Raw genomic sequence first — 13,553 nt, 5'->3', positions numbered from 1 at the left:
ATAACACCCTAAAGTTGATCGAACAAATCATTGATGCGAGGTAGTGGGTACTTGTTCTTGATGGTCACCTTATTCAGCTCACGATAATCAATGCATTCGCATCGATCCATCTTTCTTCTTGACAAACAGTACCGGAGCACCCCAGGGAGAGGTACTCGGTCGAATGAAACCCTTTTCAAGTAGTTCCTGCTGTTGGATCATCATTTCTTTCATCTTAGCTAGCGCAAGATGATAAGGAGTATTTGCAATCGGAGCAACACCAGGCACAAGGTCAATTCGGAATTCTACTTGCCCATCCGGAGGAAGGCCAGGCACGTCATCGAGGAAAACATCAGGATATTCATTAACAACGAGAACATCATTTACAGTTTTCTTCTCCTCTTTTGAGACATCAACTGTGTAGGCCAGATAGATAGAACACCCTTTCGATATGAATTTACGAGCTTTAAGGAAAGAGATTATTTTTAACAGTCTTTGTTCACCGTAGACATAGATAGGATTCTCCCCTTCAATAGGAATGTATACTATCTTTTCATAGCACAAGAGTTCTGTGTGGTTCTTTGATAACCAATCCATGCCGAGAATAATATCAAAGTTGGGCAAGGAGATAGGGATCAGGTTAGCAAGAAAAGTATAGCCTTTAATTTCTATAACCCAATCCCTATAGACTTTATCAACAAGTAATGATATACTTCCCACAATATCTACGTGAAATGGTTGCGTGGGTACAAAGCAAGCAATTTAAAAGGAATGCGCAAATCCATAAGACACAAAAGAATCTAAGGCACCAGAATCAAATAAGATGTGAGCAGGTCTAGAGTTGACAAGAAATGTACCCGTCACAACATTTGGGTCCTCGCATGCCTCCTCTAAGGTAATCTGGAATGCACGACCCTTAGCTTTTGGAGCCTCCTCCTTTTAAGTTGGAGTACCCTTTGATTGTTGAACATGGACTTGACTTCTCGCCGGTTGTTGAACAGAAGCTTGACTTCCCGTCATCTGACTACTAAGAGTAAGGAAAAAAATGCTTCTTGTGGCTAGTAATACAACATGCATAGCAAGTAACATCCTTTCTCGGGCAAGCTGGCTTTATATGACCCTTTTATCCATATCCATAACAAACAATGGATTCCTTGTCTATTTTGCATTGGCCCGGATGATTCCTTCCACAAACATGACAGGAAGGCGATTGAATAGAAAAAGATTGTGATCTACTGCGTCCACGAGAGGCATTTTGAGTTTGAACTTGATTACCAGGTTCAGTCCGAACGGATTGAGCTTGTATAAAAGAAGGAACAAGAATAGTTCTTTCAGTACGTAGATGCTTCGGAGCAGTAAAAGTGGCACCACATATTTCTAAGTCATGCTCACGTCTTCAGGCATACTCAACGGCTTTATCGAATGACAGAACTTCTCGATTGGCAACGAAATCATGGATTTCGTGTCGTAGTCCCTCCTTGAATAACTGAATTTTCTCATCTTCAGTTGGAATATAATTTGTAGCAAACCTTTCTCTTTGATTAAATTGAGTTTCATACTCATTCACAGTCATTCCTCCTTGTTTAAGCTCGAGGAATTAGTCCTCCAATCTCCTCCTCATGTCTAGAGGACAATACTTCTCTATCAAACGAGTTTTAAACATTTCCCAGGCTAAGTTCTCCTGGTCAAACCCGTTGAGAGCTTCATATGTTGCTTCCCACAAGACCAAGGCTTCTCCGATGAGCATTGTGGAAGCATAATTAGCCTTGTCTTCATTATCCACATGAGAAATATGAAACACTTTCTCTGTGTTCTGGATCCAAGTAAGAATAATAATGGGATTAAGAACACCGGAAAACTCTGTAGAATCACTACTGTTGAAATCTTTGCACGAGGGATGCTTCACCTCTCATTTTGAAGATTCTCCAGTGGCTTTCTCTTTTCCCTTATCACCATTCTTTTTGTGTTCTTCGAGAGTCTAACGAATAACACCGGTAAGTTTACCCAAGATTCGCTCCTCACGAGGAGATACTAGAGTATTCATTTCCTCAGGTTGAGGACCTCCACCAACCTTAGGGATATGGCTACTAACCTGTTCAGCCATTGCTCTGCAATACAGAATAACAGTGTATTTTAAAACATTAGGGTTTATTATTACCTAATACTTTTACTTAAATATTTCCTATGGTTTGTATCCATAAACTTACAATGAATTCATTCATATATTGAACTTCCAATAGTTTAAGTCTAAATACCAATCCGTGGAATTTAGTTCACTCAAACTACTGCTCTGATACAATGATTGAAAGACCCTCACTTTCGTATTTATGAAAGACCCAAACTTTCATACTTGACAATATAGTTACTCCAAAACATGCTACTTGCATATTCATAAAAACAATATTTTACATTGATAAAGACTTTACAAACTACTGGATACAAGCTGACTATTTTAAAGTGTTATATATTACATAACTTCCCAGGATTTCTATAGTTTTATACATATGGGAGTGCAAAATACAATAGTTTCAAACTATTCATAAACTTCTATCGATACAGTAGTTTCAAAGTATTCAAAAATCTTCTACCAGTATATAACTATAATCGATGCTTATCTCCTGCAATTTGTTAAACATTGAGAGGGTAAGCGGTGACGCTTAGTGAGTTCAGTAATAGATAAAATATAACGTTATGCCATATATATACTTCAGTATGATAGAAGGAAAGAGGAACAAGGAACAACAAGGTCATATGTGAATCATGTGACAAACTATCCATATCAATCAATGATTTGATTCAAAGATATACAATTAACGAGACATAACAATTTCCATACTTGATATACATCAATAAAGCTTTGGCCCAAATGGGACAGAAGACATACAACTTCGGATTACCATTTTGGTAGATTTCAGGCTTATAGCCCTGTCTATCCTTCTTCCAATACCATAGAATATAAATCATTCTCTTACGGAGACATGTTCCACATGGCCAGAGGCTACATACTAGTACCAATGTGAATCTAAGTCTTTTCACTGATCACATGGTCAAAGTTATTTCTTTGCTATTAAAAATAGCGAATAAAAATAACACGGGAAAATAACCTGAAATAATAACACTGAAAAGCACATAGCACATATTATACATAACATACAATTGTTCCTAAATATTAAACTCCTAATACTAGAGATAAAATTCTGGGGTGCCCGACCTACCCGGTATGGCCATTCTGGGGTGCCGACCTACCCGTTACGACCATTGTGGGGTGTCGACCTACTCATGTCAAGCCATTATGGGGTGCTAACCTACCCATGTCAAGCCATTCTGGGGTGATGACCTACCTGTGTCAAGCCATTATGGGGTTGCTGACCTACCCATCGGTCCTAACAACCGACCCTTGAGGACAAGTCCACCCCTACTACTACTATCACATATATCATAACAGAAACATACTATCAGACATATATGGGGTTTCCGAACTAACCTTTGGTCCTAACAACCGAACTTGGGGACTATTCCCATCCTACTACCACTATCACATATAACATATCATGCCAGCATATAAACATATCATCAAATACTATCAGACATATCTGGGGTGTATGAACTACCCTTCGGTCCAAACAACCGAATTGTACTTCTATCACATATAACATATCATGCCAGCATCTAACACATCAGGTAGTAGCAAACCTAGATGATATCACAAAGACAATCATCTAACATACAACTCCTACTGGTGGGCCGACATTGTAGTCGTAGACCCACCGCTACTGAAAGGGTAACTCACCTTACACTGCTGAATTCCCATAGACACAATCTCACACTGCTGAAGTCCTACAGACTTAACCCCAGCTGCGGGCTGACAGATTCACGAACTGTCAGCACCAGAATAGCACCCAATTAATAATTAGGTCCCAATACATAACCATAAGTACATTCTTTGGGTAATTACTATATTACCCCTAACTTGGCTTATTTAAGCCTAAGGCTCAATCCATAGGCCCAAAGTCCATTATAATTCAAAGCACAAAATATGGCCCAATTTTCCAAATTGGGCCCAAACGTTTGCATGGTCTCATTCTAAGGCCGAAAGAAATGTCTAGTCCATCATTCAACATTTTAATGACCCAAAATCATATAGTCATAAAAGCACAAACTATGGCCCATCTATGGCCTAATTTTCCAAATTGGGCCCAACTCCTCATATGGGGCCTACCTCGAAGCCCATTAAGTATTCTAGTCCATTTGTTTGATCTTGGATGGCCCATTAATAACTCAATTATCAAGGCCTAATAGAAAGGCCCAACAGTGAACCCAAGTGAAATTAGGGGTTGGCATTAGGGTTTTCCAAACCCTAATTACGGTTTCCAACCAATCTTAGCCCAATAGGCCCATTAGCTAAATCCTTAGATTTATCAGGGTCCATTAAGCCCATTAGACACATGTTTTGGCTTTAATGTCAATTAGGGCTTTATTTGGACTATTAAGCCCAATAGAATGTCACTAAGCCCATTAGGGTTTTATTTTGGTTAATTAGGGTTTCAAGCACCCCAAACGAGTCAACGCAATGAAGCAACGCACACCGTCACCCGGCACGACGGCTGGTGGTGGCAGAAGAGGGCAGCCACCACCCTAAAGTGGTGGTTTTCAATTTCTTTTCATTATACTTTAGCTAATTACACTTTAGAATTCCTTAACCAAAAATAAACACACACTAACCACATTAAACACACATAATGGTGGTTCATGGCGGCAGCCACCACTTCACGGTGGTGGCAGTGGCGGTTCTTGGTTTTCCAGCCACGCAAACCCAACTCCACATCACTAAAATAAACAAATACAAGCAGCCTTGTATGGAACGTCAACACAGCCACCCACCTGATGACGTACCTAGTTGTTGTTGCACGCGATGGAGGCAGCAGCGGTAAGTTTGCTTTGACAGCCACCACCTCGTGGTGGTGGCGGCGTTTACTCACGTTCCACAACCCATCAGCACTTCAGCCCATGTGAGAAGAACGGATGAACGCAAGCCTGGTCGTAAGCCACGCATCCACCGTGGTCACTTTGGGTGGCAACATTAGGCAATCGGAGAAGAAATAACGACGATGGAACATCACAGGAGCTGAATGACGTCGTGACGGTGAGAGGAAAGATCAGGTGGCCGGTGACTACCCGTACCGAGAACCCTCAGGTCGCACATCACCTCCTAAGCGGCGATTACGACTTCATTCAGCAGTCTCGGTGGCCCTTCCGGTGACCGACGACGTCCGACGGCGAGGGTTGCGGTTCGATGGCAGAACAGCTGCTTGGCGGCCTTTACTGATCGGAAAATAGACGAGGATCAGAGGCGGCGGTTGGGAGCTCTTCTAGTGGTGGCAGCTACATAGAACCGTTAAGGTTAGGGTAATGAGGCAATGAAACAGTTAAATACCCGGTGCAACAAAATTCATGCCATAATGACATAAACAGTCCCTCCCCTCAGAATTATTTTCGATTTTGCTCCCATCATTACCCTTTAGACCCCAACTCCTAAAATTGTTTTCAGAATAAGCGCAATAGTTAGTAAACAGCCTTCCTCCACAAATTATTCTTAATTTGAATCCAACACTTACACTTTAGCCCCTGCCTTCATAATATATTTTCAACTTTAATCCAAATTTTACGATTCGGCCCCTTCCTTCAAGATTTTAATTCAATTTCAATCCGAAATTTACCAAATGACCCTCAACCTCCAAAATTCTTTACAAACTAATCTGTGAATTACATTTTAACCCCATAAACTTCCAATTATAACCTTTTTAACTCCCAAAACTAACTACTTGCTACACTATTCCACTGATGGGGCTATTATTCACTTATTAATTCACTTATTTTTCTAATAAATAAAAGGGTGTTACAACTCTTCCCCACCTAAATTAGATTTCGTCCTCGAAAGCACTCCGTACTATTTCTTATATGCCAAACCACTTCTAGTAGCATGATCACCGTCTTGGACACACCCTAGCCTTCCCAGGGTAGCTATGACCAATCTTCGGAAAGCCCTAATATCCTCATATGAACAAATTCCTTGCAACAGGATCACATCTACTTCGTCTGAATCTGCTATCTCGAGATGGTCTGATTCCCTGACAGACCACTCATATAGAATCATCATCGACGAATCCAGTCTGTTTATCCCCAAACTGTCTACTCAACTTCTGATAACTCAAGGTTCCCACTATAAAATAAAATCACAAACCTAATTATCTCTGCATATCACTTGTACCTGGCCAAGGCTCATATACTCCTACTGTGAGTGACTTGTCACTCCCAAATTCATCTAGCTATCCCGATCGTACTTGCTATCCTAAACAAAATACTAACCGTGCCCAACACAGACCTGTCCGAACAATGATCTGCCTAAAGCAGTATGCTTCCACATGGCTGCTTCCTACAAGATACCGAGACCTCCTGGGTCTCAATTCGCTTGCAAATCATCTGAAATATCAGGTTCCGGCCCGGCTGTAGAGCCAGAGGACTCCCACATAGTCGCCTCACATGACTTGTGAACGAAATCCTCCTCTGGAACTAGTTGCAACTAGTTATCATGCCATTGTGACTCTAATAACTTTCTGATATAACCGATCGGATCCATATGTCGAATCCTGTCATCATCAATTCCAAGGCTGGAAGTGGTTGCTACCAGACCAACGGTAGCCTTAGCTCACATGCAATTTTATACAGTCCATTGCTTTCCCAATCCCATAACTATAGTGCCGCTCCTACAGTCCTATCATTAGCTCAACCAGATCTAATTCATCTGCACAATTCCAAAATCCAATCCGTGGATATCCTTATCCTTACTGCTACACCCATACTGTTGGGAACTACTGTTCCTTCTACATCCTAACAACGCGCTCATACTATTTACTAACCTAGTGAATGCTACGGCTACACCCGTAGTCTCACAACACTCTATCACTATCTGACCGCTAGTGAATGCTACGGCTACACCCGTAGTCTTACAAGACTTCCCATGCTAACTGGCCACTAGTGAATGCTATGGCTAACCCCGTAGTCTTACAACACTTTCCATACTATCTGACTCCTAGTGAATGCTACGGCTACCCCCGTAGTCTTACAACAATTTCCATACTATATGACTTCTAGTGAATGCTACATCTACCCCCGTAGTCGTACAACACTTTCCATACTATTTGATCGCTAGTGAATGCTACGACTACTCCCGTAGTCCTACAACACTTTCCATACTATCTGACTGCTAGTAAATGCTACAGCTACCCCCGTAGTCTTACAACACTTTCCATACAATCTGATCGCTAATGAATGCTATGGCTACCCTTGTAGTCTTACAACATTTTCCATACCAGTCGAACACGCACTCGACCTAACACACAACTAAGCTTGAATCCTAACCGGAACTCTAACCTGGTTCCCGAAACCTGCTATCATGTGACCCTACTGTATCAGCACCACACCCATGCCCATGATCAAAGCGTCACAGTAACCCACAGAATCATCTACACCCTATGGCATGGTGAGAATAAGTACCTCACACAACCGCTGTCTAAGAGTCTCTAAGGACGCCTGCTGCTCAGTCCCCCAGCGAAAGGCCACTGATTTCTTGGTCAGTCGGGTCAAAGGAACCACAATCTCGGAGAAGTCTCATCTAAATCCCTGGTAGTAACCTACTAGACCCAGGAAACTCCGAATCACAATATGAGACCTCAGACTCTTCCACTGCATTACGGCCTCTATCTTGGCCAGATCGGCCAAAGTACCCTTCTGGTTGACAAGGTGCCCAAGAGGTTACACCTCGCGCAACCAGAAGTCACATTTGGAGAACTTTACAAAAAGTCTCTCCCCCACTTAGATTCGACTAAGTCTTCACTGCATGTGAGAGCCGAAGGATTCCCGATCCTTCTTACATCCTAATAGTCCGGTGCCGACAACCTGATCTTTCTAATGCCAACGATCAATTACCAGTCAAGCCTTATAATCGCCCATCCTCTAAAATTGTGAAGAGTACTCTTGAATCTAGTACAGTCTGACACCTCAATTCATCTCCCATGCTGTCAATTGAAGGTCTCAATCTTCACTCAGGTTGACGAATCCTTGTTCTCACTTCCAATCTTGCAGTACCACTGAATTCTAACCGAATGCAGCCCATGCGAAAATACAATTCTCTTTAACATGCGATGACCAACCACTTATACATCTAACACCCTCGACTGACACTACCCTCTTCATGTCACCAGCTCTGTCCTAGCAACGGGAATGCCTTGAACTCCAACGTTGATCCATAGATAATTATCGACCCTACCTGAACAATGATAGAACCCCTGAACGCTGACTTAACTGGTGAACTATCACTCTAAACCTGACCGAGGATCTTCCAAACAATACTCCTGCATAGATCTCGACAAAGATCTGGAATGGTAACGGTACACACGGAACCTGCTCCGCAAGATGCATCCCTTTGTAGGTTCATCAACGACTTTTCTGCATGCAGGATGGCTTATATGATCCTTGATATCCCAAACACTAGCAGGAAACCGACCCGATATCTAACTTATCCAAACTTACTTATAATTCCAATGCAATACGTATCCCCAACATCGATCTAGTAGCATTCGAAGATGACATACCCACAACATCTGGAGGAATACTAATCACCTTCTGCTGACATGATCAACCCTGCTACCCTGAAGTAGCCTAAACCCTCGGAGCGACAAACTCCCTTGTGCATTGTCCTGTATGTGCTGCACTGACTCCGGCCCTACTGGCCTTTAACCTGATGATCAGAAATCATGGGTCTCTTCCTCGGACCCTTACTATACGCACTGCACCTAGCACAAACCTCTCTTCTAAAAGTGCTCCAAATCAATCTCGCATCTGCAACTTCATGGAAATCATATCCCTCAAGGTCTGACACCCTGCCACACTCACTAACTCACTTGCCAATGGCTAAGCTGCGGCAACTGGAACATTCTCTGTCCCCAAACTGGGTCACAAAATCTTCCTTGAAGCTTCTCAGATTCTCCAAGACTCTCACCGATTCGAGTATGAATCCTGTGCTTTAAGTAGTACGGGCCCAATTCTACCTTCGACACCTATCCATACTTTCCTCAGCAATCCTCCCGGATCCTCCGAGTCACTTCCTTAACTGGTACACCCAAGTCTAACTGAGCCTCACTACTAACTCACTGAAATATATCCTAGGCTTCCCTAGGCTCCCGAACTCACCCAATCCTCAACTGCTGAAAGATTCCCAGTAATATCAACTAGCTACCTCAGGAATATAGCCACATGCAACAGAGATCAGATAATCCTTCAAGTAACAGACTCATCCCAATAACGGGTAGACTCAAACGAGAGCTGTGCAATACAGTCAAATCTATCACTCTGAGATTATCCAACTTCTGCCACATGTGACTTAGCATATTCACTTAATAGCTAACTCACATTACTAAGAGTCCTACAAAGCACAAAGAAAGAAACATTCAGACAATGGAAAACCTAACCATCATATTCCAATCAAATCATTCTACCTCTAATCAGGAATCTGTACATGCAATTCAAAGGCTTATACAATCAGGAATAACCTAAACAAGATATCCTATTACTGACTGATCAGTACTAACATGCAAGTCTACAAGCATATACAATAGGCATATAAGCATCCTCCCTAGATCCTTAGCCCTAATCTAGCATGCAGTTCTCATAATCATATCATATCATAACATCTCATAACATGTATGGATATCTTGGGGAAGACTTACTTAAGCTTGGCTAATTGCACGCATCACACACCTTGTTCTTTTCAAAGTTCTTTTCTCTTTTCAAACTTCTTTTATAAAATGATTTTACTTTTGAAAATTTTCATACCAAGTCCTTAGTTTGAGTTCAGACACCTGAGAGTGTGCCCGAATCCCTCAAACCAAGGCTCTGATACAAACTTGTAACATCCCAAAATTCAAGGCCAAAAATTTCATTTTTAAATAAGTTATTACCAAAAACCATCAGTATAAAAACATTCATAATAATATCTCGTGTCAAACCAAAGTGTCAGTACTCAAAACGTATTATCATAAAAACCATATCAAAGTGTAATCCCCAAAGATCTCATGTGCGGAAAACATAGTGTGATGCGCTGCAATCAAGCCGACTCCTTTCCTTTAGACACGAATTACCTGAAACCAAAACTGAAAACCATAAGCACGAAGCTTAGTGAGTTCCCCCATCATACCACATACTATACAATCACAAAGCATACATACTGCCGGGCAATTCTAGGGTGCCCGACCTACCCAATACGACCATTCTGGAGTGCCGACCTACCCGGTACGACCATTCTGGGGTGCCGACCAACGCGTATCAAGCCATTCTGGGGTGCTGACCTACCCATGTCAAGCCATTCTAGGGTGCTGACCTACCCGTATCAAGCCATTTCAGGGTGCTGACCTACCCGTCGGTCCTAACAACCGACCCTCGAGGACTATTCCACCCCCTACTGCTACTATCACATATATCGTAACATTAACATACTATCAGACATATCTGGGGTGTCCGAACTACCCTTCGGTCCTAACAACAGAGCTTGGGGACTATTCCCCTCCTACTACCACTATCACATATAACATATCATGCCAGCATATAAACATATCATCACATACTGTCAGACATATATGGGGTGTCTGACCTACCCTTCGGTCCTAACAACCAAACTCCACTACTATCACATATAACATATCATGCCAGCATATAACATATCATGTAGTAGCAAACCTAGTTGATATCACAAAGACAATTATCTAACATATAACTCCTACTAGTGGGCCGACATTGTGGCGGTAGACGCACCGCTACTGAAAGGGTAACTCACCTCACAATGCTAAAGTCCCATAGACACAATCTCACACTGGTGAAGTCCCGCAGACTTAACCCCAGCTGCTAGCTGACAAATTCCTGAACAGTCAACACCAAACTAACACCCATTTAATAATTGGGTCCCAATACATAACCATAAGTCCATTATTTGGGTAATTACTACATTACCCCAAACATGGCTTATTCAAGCCCAAGGCCCAATCTATAGGCCCAAAGTCAATTATGAATCAAAGCCTAACATATGGCCCAATTTTCCAAATTGGGCCCAAACGTTTGCATGGTCTCATTCTATGGCCCAACAAAAAGTCCAGTCCATCATTCAACATTCTAATGGCCCAAAATCACATAATCATAAAGGCCCAAACTAAGGCCCATCTATGACCCAATTTTCCAAATTGGGCCCAACTCCTCATATGGGCCTTACCTTGATGCCCATTAAGTATTCTAGTCCACTTGTTTGATCTTGGATGGCCCATTAATAACTCAATTATCAAGGCCCAATAGAAAAGGCCCAACAGTGAACCCAAGTGAAATTAGGGTTTTGTGGCATTAGGGTTTTCCAAACCCTAATTTGGGTTTCCAACCCATCTTAGCCCAATAGGCCCATTAGCTAAGTCCTTAGATCCATCAGGGTCCATTAACTAAGTCCTTAACCAAAAATAAACACACACTAACTACATTAAACACACAGAATGGTGGTTAATGGCGGCAGCCACCACCTCATGGTGGTGGCAGTGGTGGTTCTTCGTTTTCCAGCCACGCAAACCCAACTCCCCATTACAGAAATAAACAAATACAAGCAGTCTTGTCTAGAACATGAACACAGCCAGCCACCTGGTGGCGTACATGGTGGCTATGGCACGAGGTGGAGGCAGCAACGGTAACTATGCTTTGACAGCCATCACCTCGCGGTGCTGGCGGCGTTTCCTCACGTTCCACAACCCATCAGCAGTTAAGCCCACACGAGAAGAACACATGAACGCAAGCGCGGTCATAAGCCACACATCCACCGCGTTCAGTTTGGGTAGCAGCATCAGGCAATCGGAGAAGTAATAACGACGATGGAACATCACAGGAGCTGAATGACGTCGAGAAGGTGAAAGGAAAGAAGAGGTGATCAGCGACTACCCTTACTGAGAACCCTCAAGTCGCACATCAGCTCCTCAGCGGCGATTACAACTTCAATCGGCAGTCTCGGTTGCCCATCTGGTGACCCACGACGTCCAACGACGAGGGTTGCGGTTCGATGACAGAACAGCCACTTGTCGGCCTTTACTGATCGGAAAATGGACGAGGACCAGAGGCGGTGGTTGGGAGCTCTTCTAGTGGTGGCGGCTACATAGAACCATAAGGGTTTGGGTAATGAGGCAATGAAACAGTTAAATACCCGGTGCTACAAAATTCATGCCATAACGACATAAACAGTCCCTCCCCTCAGAATTATTTTCGATTTTTCTCCCATAATTACCCTTTAGACCGCGACTCCTAAAATTCTTTTCTGAATATGCCCAATAGTTACTAAACAACCCCTCCTCAACAATTTATTCTCAATTTGAATCCAACACTTAGACTTTAGCCCCTGCCTTCATAATATCTTTTCAACTTTAATCTAAATTTTACCATTCGACCCATTCCTTCAAGATTTTAATTCAAATTCAATCCGGAATTTACCAAATCACCCTCAACCTCCAAAATTCTTTACAAACTAATCCGTGATTTACATTTTAACCCCTAAACTTCCAATTATAACCTTTTTAACTCCCAAAACTAACTGCTTGCTACACTATTCCGCTGTTGGGGTTATTATTCACTTATTTATCTAATAAATAAACAGGTGTTACAATTTGGGTCATCGTAGATCGATTGACCAAGAGCGCCCGTTTTCTAGCGATACGAGATAGTTCGTCGGCCAAGAAGTTGACCGACATATATATCCGCGAGAGGGTTGCTCGCCACAAGGTTTCATTCTCTATTGTCTCAGACCATGATGTTCCATTCACCTTTCACGAGGAACTGGGCATGCGGCTACATTTCGGTACAGTTTATCATCTACAGACAGACGGCCAGAGTGAGCAGACCATACAGACTATCGAGGATATGCTAAGTTCTTATGTAATTGACTTCGGTGGGAGGTGGGACTCCTACCTACCCGTTGTAGAGTTCTCCTACAACAACAACTTTTATTCCAACATTGGTGCTGCATCATATTAGTTGTTGTATAGACGAAGATGTCGTACCCCAATCTATTATGGTGAGGTCGGTCACATAGTGAGGGTCTGGAGGACCCAAAAGATAAGGCCACGTAAACTTTAGGACCTACTCGAAGAGTTGGAGGACCCAACCCTGTGCTTGAAAACCCTAATTTTTAGGGTTTTCACCCTATTTAAAGGACCTTAAGTCCTACCTCCAACCTCCTTACCACCTTTCACGTCAAGAAACAAATGATAATCGAGCTAACCTCTTATTTTGAGTGTGTGAGAAGCTAAAAGTGGGTTTTTGGTGCATTCCTTGAAGAGACTTTAAGATTGAGAAGCTTGGAACGAGAAGGAGCTTGTAGATCCAGCATCTACTTCGTTTTGGCATTCATTTGAAGGTAAAAAGTAATTACCTTGATCATTCTCTTGTTAGATCTCTTCATTCAAGAGCTTAGGGAAAGTTTTGAAGTAAGGAGTTCAGATCTA

This window comes from Lactuca serriola, chromosome 3 (genome assembly GCF_051521515.1).
Source record: "Lactuca serriola cultivar US96UC23 chromosome 3, Lser_US96UC23_V15, whole genome shotgun sequence".
Classification (NCBI taxonomy): Eukaryota; Viridiplantae; Streptophyta; class Magnoliopsida; order Asterales; family Asteraceae; genus Lactuca; species Lactuca serriola.
This window is presented reverse-complemented; position numbering follows the sequence as displayed.